We start from the raw sequence: 18,912 nt of genomic DNA, 5'->3' as shown, positions 1-18,912 counted from the left end.
TATGATAGGGCATCTCTTGGGTATATTCCCAAGAGTGGTATTGATGGGTCCAGGGGTAGGATGATCCCAATTTTTCTGAGAAACCGCCACACTGATTTCCAAAGTGGTTGCACAAGTTTGCAGTCCCACCAGCAATGGATGAGGGTACCCCTTTCTCCACAACCTCTCCAGCAAAGGCTATCCTTGGTGTTTTTGATTTTAGCCATTCTGACAGGTGTAAGATGATATCTCAAAGTTGTTTTGATTTGCATTTCTCTGATTGCTAACAAGGAGCAGAAGGAGGGAGAACATGAGCAAGGAAGGCAGGACCACGAGGGGTGCACCCACCCACTGAGACAGTGGGTCTGATCTATTGGGAGCTCACCAAGGCCAGCTGGACTGTGACTGAAAAAGCATGGGATAAAACCAGACTCTCTGAACATGGCGGACAATGAGAGCTGATGAGAGGCCAAGGACAATGGTACGGGGTTTTGATCCTACTTCGTGTTCTGGCTTTGTGGGAGCCTAGACAGTTTGGATATTCACCTTCTTAGACCTGGATGGAGTGGGGAGGACCTTGGACTTTCCGCAGGGCAGGGAACACTGACTGCTCTTGGGGCTGAAGAGGAAGAAGAAGAGGAGGGGGAAGGGGGAGAGGGGCGGGAGGAGGGGGAGGGAAATGGGAGGCGGGGAGGAGGCATAAAATTTTTTTTCAATAAAAAATTAAAAAAAAATTCACCATCTTTTAACAATGTTAAATGAAAATAGTATTAAAGATAACAAGTCATAGAGGACTGAAGTAAAACAATGTCTTCTGGACTTATCAGCCATGTTATACTTGCAAGCATTCAATAGCTATGATTATCTGTACAAGATCAAGGACAGTCAACGTTTTTGTATTGATGGAAAGAGTATCACTGGACATCATACCTAATGGAAAATCTATTGACAGCTGATAGTTTCTATTGGGAAGGGGAAGTCAGTTTTATTTAAGGATAAGACCTATGGTAGGAGGACCATATTCCCCATGATGGTCCCCATACCCATGAATACAGGGGCACAACAGATTCTTCTCAGTGAGTTATTTTTTAAAAAGTAAAAGATCATTAAGTTGTAAAGTATGAAATAAGGGTGGTACTTGGAGGAGTTAGGGAAAGGAAAGGAGAGTCAATATGCCCAAAATCAATACATAGAATTTTCAAAAATTTTATTGAAATGTATATTTTAAATGAATGCATTTTAATGTTCAATGCATATTAGAAACTACGACATGATAAATATATTAAAATTACTCCTTGACACAGATTTTCTAACACAGTATATTTCTATGACATCTTTAACAATCTCAGTTGAAGGAGTTCCTTATAATCTTACTATGAATAAAACAAGCTGTCTCTAACTGATGCTTTAAGAAATATTATGTAGCCAGGCGGTGGTGGCACACGCCTTTAATCCCAGCACTCATGAAGCAGAGGCAGGAAGATCTCTGTGAGTTCGAGGCCAGCTTGGTCTACAAGAGCTAGTTCCAGGACAGGAACCAAAAAACTACGGAGAAACCCTGTCTCGAAAATCAAAAAAAAAAAAAAAAGAAAAAAAAAGAAAAAAAAGAAAGATTATGTAGAGAAATATTCTGCATTTCTTAGTTGAGGTTTCATACTCTTTTGAGATCTCTGAACTTTTTCATTTTATGAAAACCTAACTCAGGAATTGGAAAAATGTCTCAGTGGTCAAGAAAACTTGTTGGCCTTGAGAAGAATTTGCATTTCCCTGAGAACTTCAGTTTCAGGAGAAATAGGGCCTTTTGGCCTACAGACATGTAGGTAGCAAAACATTAATATACATATGAAAAATAAGAAAATCTGAAAAATAGTTTAATTCAAAGATCATTTGAGTGGTAGATAATTATTTTATCTGTACAAGAAAACTCAGAGAAACTGTGCAATCTGGGATACATAATGAGATTCCATCTCATATACCATTTGAATGTTTTTTATCTCATGGAATGAATGACATGTTATTTGTTTCATGTACTTGCTGATGTATACAGAAATATTTGACAAAAATATGAGGTTGACAAATAATTATGGGTGTTAATTCCTTTTTTTCATTTAGGTACAAATGAGGTAGTTATTTAGTTCCTTCTCAATTTGTTAATTAGTATTGGATCCCTATTCAGTGCCAGAAGTAATGAATATCTAAATTGTTTCAGTATTTTAAAAATTTTGGAGTCAAAAATTGAGACAACAGCTTGATAAATTCAAGGACAGCAAAGGGTCACTTGGCTGACCCTTCCTCCACATTTTCCTGAACCATCAGCTACAGAAATCCCCAGAAAACTGTATTTTCTCTCTTACCTCTTCTCCCTACCAGACCTCCTCAGACCTCCAAGAACTCTTTGTCTAACCCAGTCAACCAATTGCTGACTCTGTTCATTGATTCAATGTAGTTTTGTTGGTACAGGAGAATGGTTGTAAAAGCAATTCTCCCATTTTTGCCCCATTTTGTATAAATAAAAAGAAAAGGTTTTAATTCTAACATAGTAAAACTTTATACAATAAGAAAAAAATATTGAGTAAGAAATACTTTCACAATATCCAATCCATTAATACTTGGTAAATTCTGAGAAAATACTCTACTATCTATCTAGTCTTGATGAGCCCAAGGATTTGTACTCAATTACTATCATAACTAAGGAAAACCATAACTGTACCTAATCTTCAACCCCATCAGAGATGCAAGAAAGATATATTGCCTAAGTAAACAGGAGGTTCAGGACAAGAAACTTCTAAAACTAAGAAATGACAGAGGCATCTGACTGGTTGGATGGTCATGACAGGATTCCTCTACAATGTTGGAACATGCATTTTTGGCCTACAAGCCTAAATACCTGACATAATTTTCTGTGAAGCAGGAATTTTGAAGGACTTCCATTCTTTGTCTTTGCAAAGTTTGACAGTTGCCTTATTTTGTGTACTCTTTGTCTAATTTTGACAGCATAGTGTCAGGAGTTAAGACAAGGACAGTTTATTTGTCCAGTGGCTTACTTTGCCACAAATGAAAGCAAACTCCATACTGAGGTTCTTTGATACCTACCATCCTCTTTTAAAGAAAATTGTTGCTGTCAGTATCAGGACGTGTTTCACTGTTACAGAAAGCCTTATGTTATTAAAACATTAAAATGCCATATTCTGTAGGTCTCTGGTGTTTTTTAAGATTATCTATCTATTTAAAATATGCCTCTGAGTATGCTTGAAACAATAGCTAATATAAATACAAGTTTTATTGTTACAGATTACTAAATAATATCTTCTATTTCTTTTTTATTTTAAAAGATTTTAAGGAGAACTTTCCATTATATTTTTGAAGAAAATATATGGGTAAAATACCTTAAACCATAAATAGAAATATAATATAATAAAATGTGATGTGATATAATATTATATAAAAACCCTTAAACTTATATTAATATACAAAAAATAAATCCCAATGTAAAACATTTGAGACAAGTAGTTCCTTTTCAGCTTGAAAGTACATTCATTAATCTACTTTTTCATCCTATAATTTTATATCCCCTTCTTTCATTTCAAACAAGATCCCTGAATCTAATCTTCTTTACTCAGTTTCTTCCCTGACTATGACCAATAATACATGCAAAGAATTCCTCCCAAACAGTGATAAACATTCATTTCCCACTGAATGATCAAAGCCAATCAACTTAACTTTTGCAAATGTAGGTGTCATGATCTCTAGGCTACTTCCTGTTGTCTGGAGTTGATGACATCTCTATAGGACACTTAGTAATTTGAGATAACAGTCAAGTCCTAGGAGAATAAATTGTATCATTTGTTGTCCAGTCTCTGTGTAATGGGAAAATATAGGACTTATCTGAAGTCCTAGCTGGAGTAGGACATGAGGTTGGGTAATCTCAGTTAGCAACTTTGAAGTAGTTTTGGATGCAAAATTGAGAAGAAACTGAAACAGAGGAATTCTGGGAGACTGGGTCATCTGGGATACTTGCCTTCATTAGTGTCTTGTCCTTTTGTTCTTAAAACATACAGACTTATAAAGGTAACATTCATATCCACATTAAGGCAGTACGGAATGTTCAGTGTGCACAAGTCAGTTAAAGATGTTTTTTTATGTTTGAGTAGGTAAAATGCATTTATTAATTTTATAAGTTTGTTTGGAATATATAACAAAACATTATCCATGCAATATGAAAGGATGTAATGTATTTGATAAGTCATAAGCAAACTGCAACCAACAAGATTTATCATATCTTATCCAGTCTCAGAGAGTTGTTCCCATGGAGAGGGATTACCTTACATGTCACCTATTCTGAAGTATTTTTCTTTTACATTTAAGTCTTTAGTCAAGATTTTAAGGTCTCATCCTTAAAATCTGGCATTTCAATTGTATTTTAATAAATAAAGGCTGCTTGAGGATCTGAGACTAAAACAGTCCCACTGGTCAGCCTTACAGACCAGATTACGGTAATATACAACTTTAACCCCAGTAGCCACACTTCTTATCATAGATACTGTGTAGTGCATTCCTTTAATGAAAGTGTTGCATTTCTTTAATTCCAGTCCTAGAGAGGATTATAAAATTGGAGGAAACAGCTCTCAACAGGTAGTCTCATTCTGAGATTCCAGCAGGCAGGATCTCCATTTCCATGCAAAGATGGAAAATATATGGAGACTCTGGATACTTTAAATTATTGTGTTGTCTTTGAATTATTTGACTGCTGAGGAAGAAACACCAGCAGCTGAAAGACAATTGATTATTAATGTTGCTTGATTAATACAATCTATATATTTTGAAAATGCCTTGACTTCAAAATATAATTCAAAAGATATACGACTTTGGAGAAGAGATTTTGCTTTTGTTTTCAAAAGAAATGAGAGGTTTGGGATTCATTCAAGCTTAAGAAAAATAAAGTTTAATAAAAATGTCTTGATGTCAAAATTTAAATCAAAAGATGCTACTTTGAAAAAGAGGTTTTTCTTTTGTTTCCACAGAAAATTAGTCTGTAGATTCATTGTTGTTTAAGAAAAATAAAGTTTAATCAAGGAAGAGCTCCTAAAAAATCTGCAATGAAAGCAGATGACCCTGAAGATCCAATGTAATGTTTCGGAGTAATTTTGTTGCAGTTTCCTCTCTGGGTTCTATAACCAGAACAGCTTTAGTACTGCTAGTTGAAATGATCCAGCCTAACAAAATACTCCAGTAAAGATTTGAGCATAATCTTATTTTTTTCAGGTCCCCATAAGATTATCAGTACCCTATGTCAACAGGAGATAGCCTAGAAAACTATGCCCATTTTCCAAAAGTGAATTATGGATGTTTGTTTTTGTTTAATGTGTTGGTTACAAGTAGCTATGGATAACAGTCAGGGAAAAAAGTTAAACAAAGGAAATTAGATTAAATATTCCTATTTTGGAAAAAAAAGGCCAGGTACTGGTGGTGCACACCTTTATTTCCAGCACTCAGGAGGCAGAAGCAGACAGATCTCTAGGAGTTCAAGGTCAGCCTAGTCTACAGATCAAGTAGTAAGATGTGCTTGATAGCTACAGAGAAATTCTGTCTAGAAAAATAAAAACAAAACAAAATAACAAACAAAACAAATTGAAAGAGAGAAAAAATGGAAAAAAAGAAAGAAAAAGAAAAAAGGGAATATAAATATGATAAAATAAATAAATATGATAGGATAGAAAGTTATTCTTGAGTCTACTTTTAAAAGCAGCTATTAGCTTTAAATGTTTTACATTAGGTTTAATTTTGTCTATTATATGCAAAGTTTGTATATTGGTACAAATTTGAAATTAATTTAGTTAAAACATATTGTATATTTTTCTAATCTTGTTCAAGGTATTGACATTTAACAATGTAATGCAATTTCTAGTCATTGAAAATTATTACCAACTGTTTAGGATAATAAAAAAATATAGGTTAGTAGTAACTCACTTAATATAATCAAACTTGTAGTCACATTGGTTATATTTTCAAGCAAAACAAAGTTATAATTTAGATAGACAAGTCATCTCCAAACTTTTCAGAGATCTACAGAATATGACATTTAAGATGTTTTAATAATCTATGTTCTTCTTTTTATGACAATGAGACATGTCTGCTCATGGCAACACCAATCTTACTTCAGAGAATACAAAGGACATTGAAGAAACTACTTTGTTTGTGGCAAAAGTAAACCACTGGGCAAGAAAATGTCCTTGCCTCAACTGCTAACATTATGCTGTCCTAATTAGACAAGCAAAACACAAAATATCCTGTTTCACAGAAAAGTCTTTCAATTATGCTAGGCCTGTAGGCTGAAATAGATGCCCCAATGTTGCAGAGGAACAGTAAGCCAACTGTTTCTGTCATTACACACAGTTTTCTGGAAGTCACTTGATTGCACTTCCTGCTTGCTCAGTTAATATTATTTCCTTTTTGGATCTCTGAGGGAATTGAAGATTAGATAGCTATAGTTATAGGTTAACCAGACCCAGAAAGCTAGTTATGATAGACAGTAAGTTAGGTAGAAGACTTTGTACTCACCAAGATAGTATAGATATGAAATATTTTCTCTGAATTTGTCAAATGCAAATGGACTAGACATTGATGATGTATTTATTACCTGTATATATTATATGTAGTTATTGTACTTATTGTGCATAGTTTTCTTATATTAGTTATAACCATTTTTTTATTCTAGACAAAAAGGGGATATATAGTGGCATTTCCATTGTATTTTAAAAATAACCACTGTCTGAATATCTGAGAGTAAAACAATCTTACTGGTTAGCGTTACAGACAAAATTATGGTAACATGCACTTTTAATCCCAGTAGTCATACTAGTTGCCATAGATACTGGGTGGTGCATGCCTTTAATCCCAACACTAGAGAGTGTTGTAGAAGGAGCGGCGGGCTGCTCTCCGCAGCCTGGCTCCCAGCTAGCTTTACACAAAATAATTACATGGAAACTGTATTCTTTTAAACACTGCTTGGCCCAATAGCTCTAGCCTCATATTGGCTAATTCTCACATCTTGATTAACTCATTTTTAAGAATCTGTGTAGCACCATGAGGTGCTAGCTTAAGAGGAAGGATCTTAACCTGCATCCATCTTGGAGAGGAGAGGCATGGTGACTGCCTGACTCAGCTTCTTTCTCCCAGAATTCTGTTCTGTCTACTGCCCCTACCTAATTTTCTGTCCTATCAAAGACCAAGCAGTTTCTTTATTAATTAACCAATGAAAGCAACAGATAGAAAGATGACCCTCCTCCATCAGAGGGTTATAAAATGGAAGAAAACAACTCTCAACAGACAGTCTTATTCTGAGATTCTTGGAGGCAGGATTGCAATTTCAGACTGAGGTTGATATAAGAGTCAGTAGCTGGCTGATTTTCTTTTCAGATCTTTAGGTTGAATTCCAATTTCTGACCATGAGTTTTTATTAATCATGCTTCATTTAACTGTGCATCATCCAATCAAATCTTATCTTCATTAATTTTGAAGGAATGGCCTTTCTTTTCCTGTGAAAACAAAAGCACAACCTGTCCTCCAATGCAACCCATTTTTTTTACTTTCATTCTGAAATTAAGATATTCTTAAAATATATAGGTGTATAATCTAGCAAATGCAATGTCTCTTAGCAGTTATTGTTTTCTGGTACAGCAGCACTGCAAAATTTGAAGTCAACGAAACACCATATAGGACCCAGACACCCTGTGTATTTCCTTTCTTTATGTGGTTTATTTTATTGTTTTTTTTACTCTTTCATTAATGACTTTATTTTATTATTTTTAAAGTACTTATTTTTCTATGTTTATACCCAATTTCTTCTTTTTTTAAGCATCCAAGATTCAAGCATTTTATATCTGTTTCTATATTTTGGTTCTTTTGGTTTTGATTTGCTTTGTTTTTGGTCTAGACTTGGTTTTACTGCATATCTGCTGCATTCTATGGCTTCCTGAATCACAAAAACAAAAAACCTACTGAGCAGCTTGACACATGGTATAGCGATGGCTCAAATCCATAGAGAGCAGCCAGAAGCCACATCTCTGTATGCTTTGGACCACCTTTGAAACTATGGGAGTAAGAAGCTTTGTCTGGCTCCATGTTTGTGTGTTTCGAATATTTTTATTATTAAAACAATCATATTTTACATACAAATCCAAGTTTCCTCTCCCTCCCATATTCCCACTCCTCCACCTTCTCCACCCCTACTTCCCCATCCACTCCTCAGAGAGGGGACAGCTTACTTAGGGAATGAATAAAACTCTGTCACATCACCTGAGGCAGGATCAAGGCCCTCTACCCTGTATGTAGGCTGAGAAAAGTATCCCTCCTTAGGAAATTGGCTCCAAAGAGCCAGTTCATGTAGAAGGGATGAATACTGGTTTCACTGCTAGTGACCTCACAAACTGCTGATGCCACATAACTCTCACCCACATTTAGAAGGCCTAGTTTGCCCTTATGTCATTTGTCCATTTGTCAATCCATGGTCAGTGAACTTCCACTAGGTGAGTCAGCTATTTCTTTTTTATCCCAATCATGGTCTTGGCCTCTTTGCTCATAATATCATTCCTCCATCTCTATGAACTGAACTCCAGGAGTTTGACCCAGTGTTTAGCTGTGGCTCTCTGCATCTGCTTCCATCAGTTCCTGAATGAAGCTTCTATGATGACAAATAATGTAGTCATCAGTCTGAATACAGTGGAAGTAAAGTTTACAAACACTCTCCACTACTGCTTATTTTCTTAGCTGGGGCCATCCTTGTGGATTTCTGAGAGTTTCCCTAGTACTAACTTCATAATGGTTCCATATTTCAAGATACCCTTTTCCTTGCTCTTCCTCTGTGTCCTACACCGAACTCGAACTTTCTGATCCCTCACATTCTCCCCCGGCTCACTTTTTCCCCTCCACCCTACCCTACTATCCTCCACCCTCCCCACATGCTGCCAATTTACTAAGAAGAGCTTTATACTTTCTCTTGCTGGTGGGATCCGTGAATTTTTCTCTTAGGGTTGTTCTTGCTTCCTGTCTTCTCTGAGGTTGTGGACTGTAAACTGGTTATCCTTTGCTTCATGTCTAATAATCTACTTTTGAGTGAATACAAATCATGTTTGCCTTTCTGTATTTGGGTTGGCTCACTCAGGATAGTTTTATTTTAGTTCCATTCATTTGCCTGCAAATTTCAAGATGTCATTTTTTTTATCACTGAGTTGTTTTCCATTGTCTAATGTACCATGTTTTCCTTATCCATTCTTTGGTTGAGGGGCATCTTGCTTGTTTTTAGTTTTGGCTATTGCAAATAATGCTGCTATGAACATTGTTGAATAAATTTCTTTATGTGATGGGTCTGAATTCTTTGGGAATATATCCAAGAGTGGTATTGTTGGGTTATGAGGTAGGTTGATTCTCAATTTTCTGAGAAAATGTCATTTTGATTTTCAATGTGGCTGTACAGTTTTGCACTCCCAACAGCAATGGAGCAATATTCTCCTTACTTCACATCCTCTCCAGCATAAGTTGTCATTAGTGTTTTTGTTCTTAGCTCATCTGCTTTGTGTACAGTTGTATCTCAGAATTGTTTTGATTTACATTTTCTTGATGGCTACAAATGTTGAATAGATCATTAACTACCCTTCAGCTATTAGTAATCCCTTTGTTGAGAATTCTATGTTTAGATCTATACCCCATTTTAAAATTGCATTATTCGATATTTTATTAAGAAACTAATTTCTTAAGTTTTTTATATATTTTTGGAGAGCAGCCCTCTGTCTGAAATGGGGTTAGTGAAGATTTTTTTCCCATTCTGTATGTTGCTGTTTTGTCTTGTTGACTGTGTCCTTGGCCTTACAGAAATTTCTCAGTTTCAGGAGGTCCCATTTATTAATTGTTGGTCTCAGTGTCTGTGCTACCAGGGTTATATTTAAGAAGTGTTCTCCTGTGCCAATAAATTCAAGGCTCCTTCCCACTTTCTCTTCTTAGAGGTTCAGTGTGGCTATATTTATGTTGGGGTCTTTGATCATTTTAGGCATTAGTTTTGTGTGCGGGGATAGATATGCATTTATTTGCATTCTTCCAAATGTTTACATCAAGTTAAGCCAACACTATTGGTTAAAGTTACTTTCTTTTTACATTGTATATCTTTAGTTTCTCTGTCAAATAGCAGGTGTTTGTAGTTGTGTGGATTGATATCAGAGACTTTGATTTCATTCCATTAGTTCACCTGTCTGTTTTTGTGCCAATACCAAGCTGTTTTCATTACTTTAGCTCAATAATAGAATTTGAAGTCAGGGATGGTATTGCCTCCAGGAGTTTTTTTATTGTACAGAATTGTTTTGCCTAGCCTGTGTGTTTTGTTTTTCCATATGAAGTTTCGTATTGTTCTTTCTGGGTCTATGGATAATTGTGCTAGGTTTTTGATGGGGATTGCATTGAATTTGTAGATTGCTTGTGGTAAGATTGCCATTTTTTCCTATGTTGATCCTATCTACCTAAGAGCATGGGAGATCTTTCCGTTTTCTGATATCTTCTTCAATTTTTTTCTTTAAATACTTAAAGTTCTTGTTGGACAGGTCTTTCGTTTGTTTGATTAGAGTTACCCCCAAATTATTTTATGTTATTTGTGGCTATTATAAAGGGTGATGTTTCTCTGATTTCTTACTCATATCATTTATCATCTGTATATAGAAGGGCTACAGATAGTTTTTGAGTTAATCTTCTATCCTGAAACATTACTGAAGGTGTTTATCAGCTGGAGGAGATCTTGGGTAGAGATTTAGGGTCTCTTGTGCATAATATCATATCTCTGAAAGTGACAGTTTGCTTTCTTCCTTTCCAATTTGTGTCCCTTTCATCTCCTTTTGTTGGCTTATTCCTTTAGCTACAACTTTGAGTAATATATTAAGTAGCTATGGAAAGAATGGACAGCCTTGTCTTGTTCCTGGTTTTAGTGGAATTCCTTTGAGTTTTTCTCCACTTAATTTGGTGATAACTGTTGGATTACTGTATTTTGCCTTTATTATGTTTAAGTATATTCCTTGTATCCATTATCTCTTGAAGACCTTCATGAAGGAGTTTTGGATTTTGTCAAAGGCTTTTTCTAAATCTGCCGAGATGATTGTGTGTTTATTTTTCTTTCAGTTTCTCTTTGTGATGTATTACGTTGATTGATTTTTGTATGCTGAACTCTCCCCTGCATATCTGGGATAAAGGCTACTTGAACATGGAGAATGAGTTTTCTCTTTTGTTCTTGGATTTGGTTTGTCAATATTTTATTGAGTACTTTTTACATCAATGTTCATGAGGGAGATTAGTCCATAATTCTCTTTGTTAGTTGCATCTATGTGTTGCTTGGGTGTCAGGGTAGTTGTCACCTTGTAAAAAGAATTTTGCATAGGCCCTCTGTTTCTAATGTGTGAAACAGTTTCAGGGATATTGGTATTCATACTTCTTATAAATTTTGGTAATATTCTGCACTGAATCTATCTAGCACTATGCCTTGTTTGGTTGGGAGAGTTTTGATGACTGATTCTATTTCCTTAAGTGTTATAGGTCTATTTAAATAATTTATGTGTTTTTTATTTAATTTTGTTATGTGGTACATATTTAGAAAATGGTCCATTTCTGTTAAGTTTTCCAAAATTTTGGAGTACAGGTTTTTGTCCTATGACCTAATTATTCTCTGGATTTCCTCAGTGTCTGTTGTTATGTCTCCCTTTACATTTCTGATTTTATTAATTTCCATATTCGCTCTCTCTGCTTTTTGGTTCGTTTGAATAAAGGTTTGTCTATCTTATTGGTTTTTCTCAAAGAACAAACTCTGTCATACTGATTCTTCGTATTGATTTCTTTGTTTGTATTTTAATGATGTCAGCCTCAAGTATGATTATTTCCTGGCATCTAATTTGGACATCATTGATAGCACAATTATTTCCAGATTTCAATGATTTTTTTTTGCCATGATATTTCTTATAAAAATGTTAGCATGATATTGAAATAATAGACTCAAAGTCCCCAAAAGGAGATCAAAAAAGAAGTATTAACTACTTCTAGACTCCAGAATGAAGCTCTACAATGCCAAAAGTTATTTCTTTGAAAGTCACAAATTATTTTCTGCATTCACTGAAAAATGTTTTAAGAAGTTAAATTTATTTGAATTATTTAATTAGTTTGTATGTTTTTAATTGTTCCTTGATCACTTTATTATATATTCTCATGTAGACTCAGGAACAGTAGCCAAGGACCCAAATACCAATTGATATGGTGATGAAGAAATTCTGATGACAGTAAAACTGATAAAAGTGATATAATTGTATTCTCTATATCTGAATAAAATGCTCATATACATATATATGATGTTTTTGATTATCCATGTCACTTTGGGTGAATGCCCAGGCTGGTTCCATAATTATCTATCATTAATAGTGCTACAATAAACACTGATGAGTAAGTATCCTTCTCATGTGTTTTCTTAAATTCCATTTGATAAATACCTAGAAGTTTAGTTAGAGCTGCACCATATATTAGATATTCTGTTTTGATATTAAAAAATCCAGCTGCACAGCAACTAACATATTGGCTCAAACAATTTACATTCCCAAAAAACAATAACCGGCAGTTATTGTTTTTTTGATTTGTATTGTGTCATTTGTGTTTTTTTCATTTCGAGATTCCAAATTATCTTGGATTTTTGTCCTTATACTCTAACATATTTACATGTCTCAGTATTTGTCTTTTGTAGACTTCATTGAGTTTCCTAGATTAATAGTATTTTTTCACACAAAACTTGAAAATTGATTGATTAGCCATTAGTATTTTAAATATTTTCTGCTCCTTTATCTGTCTCATTCTTTCTGTAATTCACAACATATATTATGTTGAGATACTTCAAAATGTCCTTCATTTTAATGTGGCTTTTTTTAGTTTTCTTACTTTCTTTGTTCTATTGGAGTTTTCATTTTAAAAAGGTTACAAAATTGATTTTCTAATCTTATTAAATCATGTCCTGAAATTATCTGTGATTTTTAAATTTAATATTACTGTTGTTTTTTTCAAATTCAGTTTCAGTATTTTTTAATATTTTCTTGGTTTATATTCTCTATTTGTTGTTTAATCAATGGTATTTAAGTTCATGAAGCAAAAGGAGTTACATTATTAGCCATGTATCCATCTGTGAACAGTTATAGCTATTTTGACATTTGCTTCATTTAAGATCCAAAGACTCCCACAAGATTTGTCAACTCCATTTTTTTTATGTTTTCCTTGCCTGGCTCATAATTTTCTGTTGGAAATGAAATTTTTCAAAATTACATTATCACATTCAGTAATTATCCCTACATCCATTCTTTTACTGCTAAGTAAAGTAGTTCATGACATAAACTATTAACACTTACTATGTGATTCACTTCATATGAAAGTAGAGAAAAATAAAGTAAATTAACAGCTGTCTAGTGCTGTGCTAAAGTTTATGAGTTTTTCTTTAAAGTATTGTAAATTTTCTACAATTTGTAAATTAGACAAATAAATATGTAAGCACTTAAAAAGTATTCCATTACAAACTTTAAATTTCTAAAGAGTGTAATCTCTGAATTAAACATTTAAAATTAATGTAGAAAGAAATTTAATTACTCTTTTTCAAATTGTAGCACAAATAATAAAAACACGGAGACAGAAATTGAGGTTCAACCTGAAGGTCAGATAAGCAAAACAGCCAGTAACTGGTTTTTACCTCTACCTCAGTCTGTAATTGTGATACTGCCTCCAGGAATTTCAGAATGAGACTGTGAGTGCTGTCTCCTCCCATCTCCGAGATGGACATAGGCTAAGATCTTTCCTGGTAAGCCATCACCTCGTGTTGCTACACAGATTTTTAGAAATGGTTTAAGCAAGATGTAAGAATTAGCCAGTAAGAGGATAGAACTAATGGGCCAAGCAGTGTTTAAAAGAATACAGTTTGTGTGTTGTTATTTCTGGGGCTAAGCTAGCCATGCGGGAGCTGGGTGGGATGAAAAGCAGGCCTGCCCACAGCTCTCACAACAATTTGGCACCCAACGTGGCAACTAAATCCACTTAAAAACCTGAGATGGCTTTTAAAAAAAGGGGAGAGAGAGTTTAACAGAGCTTTATGCTGTTTGCTAGGACGTGCCATAGAGAGATTTCCTGTTTCAGCAATAGCAGAAGAAAAAAAGCAGTGTCATTTCAAAACAAGGCTTCCTGGGGGCTGTGCCACCAGTGCAAACTCTGGCTTTAAAGTGTTTCAATGGCTTTTATGGGACTGGATGTTTGTGTTCCCGCTCAGGATTGGGAAGAGAGCATTCTGAGATCATACCTATGGCTCAGTGCTCCCCGCCTACACCTGGGTAGGTAGCGGAATCAGGTCTACTAGGCGTGCACAAGCAGGAGAGCATGGTGGTTTCTGGCTACCATACAGAGAGATGTTTCCAGGCTGTGCAGTGCTCTGCATGGTAGATTTGACTGTAACTCAGATGAAAACTGTGTTGCATGCTCATTCTTGGGCTGGACTGCTAAGCGCATCTCCTTCCTGGAACTGCCTGCGGTTCAGGGGCACCAAATGGCTCTGAGGCAGGAGCAGCTCCTCCATTCTGAACTGTTCTGATTACAGGCAGGAACTATCGTCATTACCATAATAACAGCGCAGTTAAGGTTTAGACTGGGCAGGACACAGGCAGTATCATATTACTTCTACATGGTGCAACTTAAGTTTTTAAGAAGCACTTAGCATTTTAAGAAGTGCTCCTGGATAGTAAAAAAAAATGTACATATTCAGACATAAAAGACCTCTAAATGGGCCACAATGTTGGAAGAGCATACATAGGCTTGGGAGAGAGAAGAAAAAGAATATAGAGAATAAAGTTAATGTCTTTAAAAAAGGGTAAAGTCTTTAAAGAGACAGAGTATAGATAGTTATAGATTAAAAGAAATAAAGAAAAATAAGCCACGTAAAAATGGAAAATTCACAGAGTGTCTGGATTATGTACATTGTGTTTTCTTTAAAAATTTAACTGTGAAGGAGATAAATACAGAAAGACATTTCATTATATGGGCTGCCAAACTACACCAGAATGGATATTATAAGGGTATTATGATTTCAGAATTTGGGTCTAAGGATATCATGCTTTGGAGGGGGTCTTCTTTAGTTTTCACAGAGGATGAGACCCTGCGGATTGCTTCTATCCCAATATGGTATGATAGGCCACACCCTCCTGAAAGGTTGCTGTGAGCACCCTCAAAATATTACTTCACTCAACTTCTGACTGAGATGAACCTGAAACACAGGTTACACCATGAAAGATCTGATTAACAGTGCCCCCATTCAGCACAAAGCAGTTTGGAGAGAAATGACTATGCCCATATTCCCAAATATTGTTTATAAATGTTCTTTTACATTTAAAGGGGAATATGATATAGATATGCATAATTTACATTGGTATAAATCTTGGTTTATTGATAAAAGTTTAAGGTCAATCTTGTTATATATATATGTATTTCTGATCTTGATTAAGGTATTGTGATTGTGTAGTTCATTTAAAAATGTAATGTATAATTAGGAAATATAGGCTGTTAATGGATAATCATCAATAATAGTCAAGCTTGTAGTCATGTTAGTTAGATTTTCTAGATATGTAGAGATATATTTTAGCTAGATAGGCAATTTTCATATCTTTCAAAGACTACAGAATATGTCATTTTAAATGTTTTAATAACTTAGGGTTTTTCATGACAATGAGACACGTCTGCTCCTGGCAGCACCAATCTACTTCAAGAGGAAGATGGGCATCAAAGAGGCACCTTATGGAGTTTGATAGCCATTTGGGAAAGAAACTGCTCTTGCCTGGACTGTTGCATAAACTGGACACAGAGAACCCACAGAGAGAGGACTGCTGAACTTGCCTAAAGGCGAGATGGTCTTTGGGGGTTCCTGATTCATGAAAGAGTCTGCGAGACATTCTGCAGGACACAGCAGATAGTGACTGAACTGCCTTTCAAATTTCCTGCTTCATGGAAATGTCTTCTGGATACTATGGGCCTGTAGGCCAAAGATGGATGCCCCAACAGAACAAAAGAACTTTGGGTGACTGTCCAGGTAGCGAGATGTCTCTGTCATTTCTAGAGTTTGAAAGTTGCTTATTTCTTGTTTCTTGTATAATATAAGGTAATATTATATCCTTCTGGAGTCTTTGATGGAGTTGAAGAATGGATAGTTATAGTTTTCCTTAGTTATGATAAAATATAAAGTAGATATAAATATTGTAACTATAATTCTTGCTTGATTACTATTTTGTTATATGTAATTTTACTATGTTAAAGTGAAAGCCTTTCCTTTTTGTTTAAACAGAAAAATGGAAAATGATGTATGGTGGAGGTGGGTCTTGTATCTATCTGTTGCTTTCATTGGTTAACTAATAAAGAAACTGCCTAGGCCCATTTGATAGGCCAACCCTTAGGTGGGTGGAGTAGACAGAACAGAATGATGGGAGGAAGAAGCAGATTCAGTGAATCACCGTGATTCTCTCACTCCAGACAGACGCAGGTTAAGATCTTTCCTGGCGAACCAGCTCGTGGTGCTACACAGAATATTAGAAATGGGTTAGATCAATATATAAGAGCTAGCCAATAAGAGGCTAAAACTAATGGGCCAGGCAGTGTTTAAAAGAATACAGTTTCCGTGTAATTATTTCGGGGCATAAGCTAGCCATGGGGGCAGCTGGGTGCCGGGGACGCAGCCCTGCCACTCCACCAACAGATGTAGGTGTGTCTTCTTTCTGTGTGTTTCTTTCATTGCTAATTAATAAAGAAAACTGCTTGGCCTGATAGGTCAGAACATAGGTAGGCAGGGAAGACAGAACAGAATGCTGGGAAGAAGGCAATGAGGCAGATGGCATAGCTCTCCAAGATGGATGTAGGCTAAGATATTTCCCAATAAGTCACCACCTCGTGGTGCTACACAGATTATTAGAAATGGGTTAAGCAAGATGTGAGAATTAGCCAGTAAGAGGCGAGAACTAATGGGCTTTAAAAGAATATAGTTGTGTCTTGTTATTTCTGGGGCTAAGCTAGCCATGCGGGAGCTGGGCGGAACAAAAAGCAGGCCTGCCCACAGCTCTCACTACACTCTCATCTTATATTCCTCCCTAGAGCTGGGTTTAAAGGAATGCACCACTTGGATTAAAGGCATTCATCATCTGGTTTCTACAACAAACTAGTGTGGCTAAAGGAATTAAAGTTGTATTTTAACATTGCCTCGTTTTTAAGCCTGAACAGAGCAGTTGTTTTACTCTCCAATTATCATGTAGGCTTTATTTATTAAAATACAAATGAAATATCACTATATTTCCCCTTTTGTATAAAATGAAAACTAAATACAATAAGTACAATGACTACATACAATATATATAGTCAACAAAATTATCAAAAATGTATATCCATTTGCATTTGAAAAGTTCAGAGAAAGTACTCTACATCTATCCTATCTTGGTGAATGCAAATTTTTGTGCCCAATTTACTTTCTACTGCAACTTGCATTACCATCCAAAACTACCTTTTGATATCTCTCAATCTTATATACTTTACATTTTTAATGAATTTCTTTTCTGAGTCTCTTAAATGAGGGAGACTATATCTATCTAGTCTTCAACTTCCTCAGAGACCCAAGAAGTAAATAATATTAACTGGGTAAGCATGAAATACAAGCAAGTGATTTCCAAAAATGTGACTAATGACAGTAACAGCTGGCTGCCTGGAGAGTCACTAAATTTTCTCTGCAATTTTGGGACATCTCCATCTTTAGTCTACAGGCTAAGCTATCTGATAGACCTTTCTCTGAAACAGCAAGAAAGGGCTGTCCTTTCTTGTCTTGACAATATTTGGCAGTCACATTCTTCCGTGCCCTTCTTGTTCAATTAGCAGTGAAGGCAAAGACATTTTCTACTTTAGTGGCTCACTTTTACCACAAAGAAAGTAAACTCCATGTGGAGGGTTTTTGTTTTTTTGCCCATTATCTTTTTTGAAGTAGATTGGTGCTGCCAGGAACAAACATGTCTCATTATTATAAAAATAAGAACCTAGGTTATTAAAACATCTTAAATGCCATTTTATATAGATCTCTGAAGTGTTTGAAGATGACCTGTCTATCTAAAATATATCTTTGTTTGACTTTGGAAACATACTTAATATTACTACAAGTTTGATTATACTAGATGATTAACTACTAACTTGCATTTCTTTATTATCCTAAATGGTTGATATTAATAATTTTCAAGGACTAGAAATTTGTATTCTGAAACTAAATAAGTTATATAGGTGTATATATTGAACAAAAGTAGAAATGTATATACAGTGTGTTCAGCAAAATTAATCTCCATATACAAAATTTGTATGCAAACGTCCAATCCTATGTAAAATATTTAAAACTAGTAGCTAATTTTTAAAAGTAGATTCAGTAATCAACCTTTTTATCTTATTATATCTGTATCCTCATTTTTTCTGTTCAGAGTAGATTCAGTTACATACCCTTTTAACCTATCAAATATATCATGAAAAAAAAAACCTAATACAGAAATTGGGGTTCAACCCCAAAATCAGAAAAGCAAAGCAGCCAAGACATTAGAGAAGTCTTATATCTACCAAGGCTGGGTAACTGCAAACTAACTAGACTAGTCCTCTCTCTCCTTGCATTATATAGCCCCTTTAGTGCTAGGATTAAAGCATGGCTCCCTAGTACTGATATTAAAGCTGAGGCACCACCACCTAGATTTGTTTGATCTTGAATAGCCCAGGATGGCTTTAAAATTACAGAGTTTCATTTGCCTCTGTCTTACAAATCCTTGGATTAAAGATATGTGTAACCATTACCTGACCTCTAGTGTCTTCAGATTTCTATGGTCTTCATGTAAGATTTAT

Source organism: Chionomys nivalis, chromosome X (assembly GCF_950005125.1).
Source record: "Chionomys nivalis chromosome X, mChiNiv1.1, whole genome shotgun sequence".
Classification (NCBI taxonomy): domain Eukaryota; kingdom Metazoa; phylum Chordata; class Mammalia; order Rodentia; family Cricetidae; genus Chionomys; species Chionomys nivalis.
The sequence above is the reverse complement of the archived record's forward strand: the minus strand, read 5'-3'. Positions refer to the sequence as shown.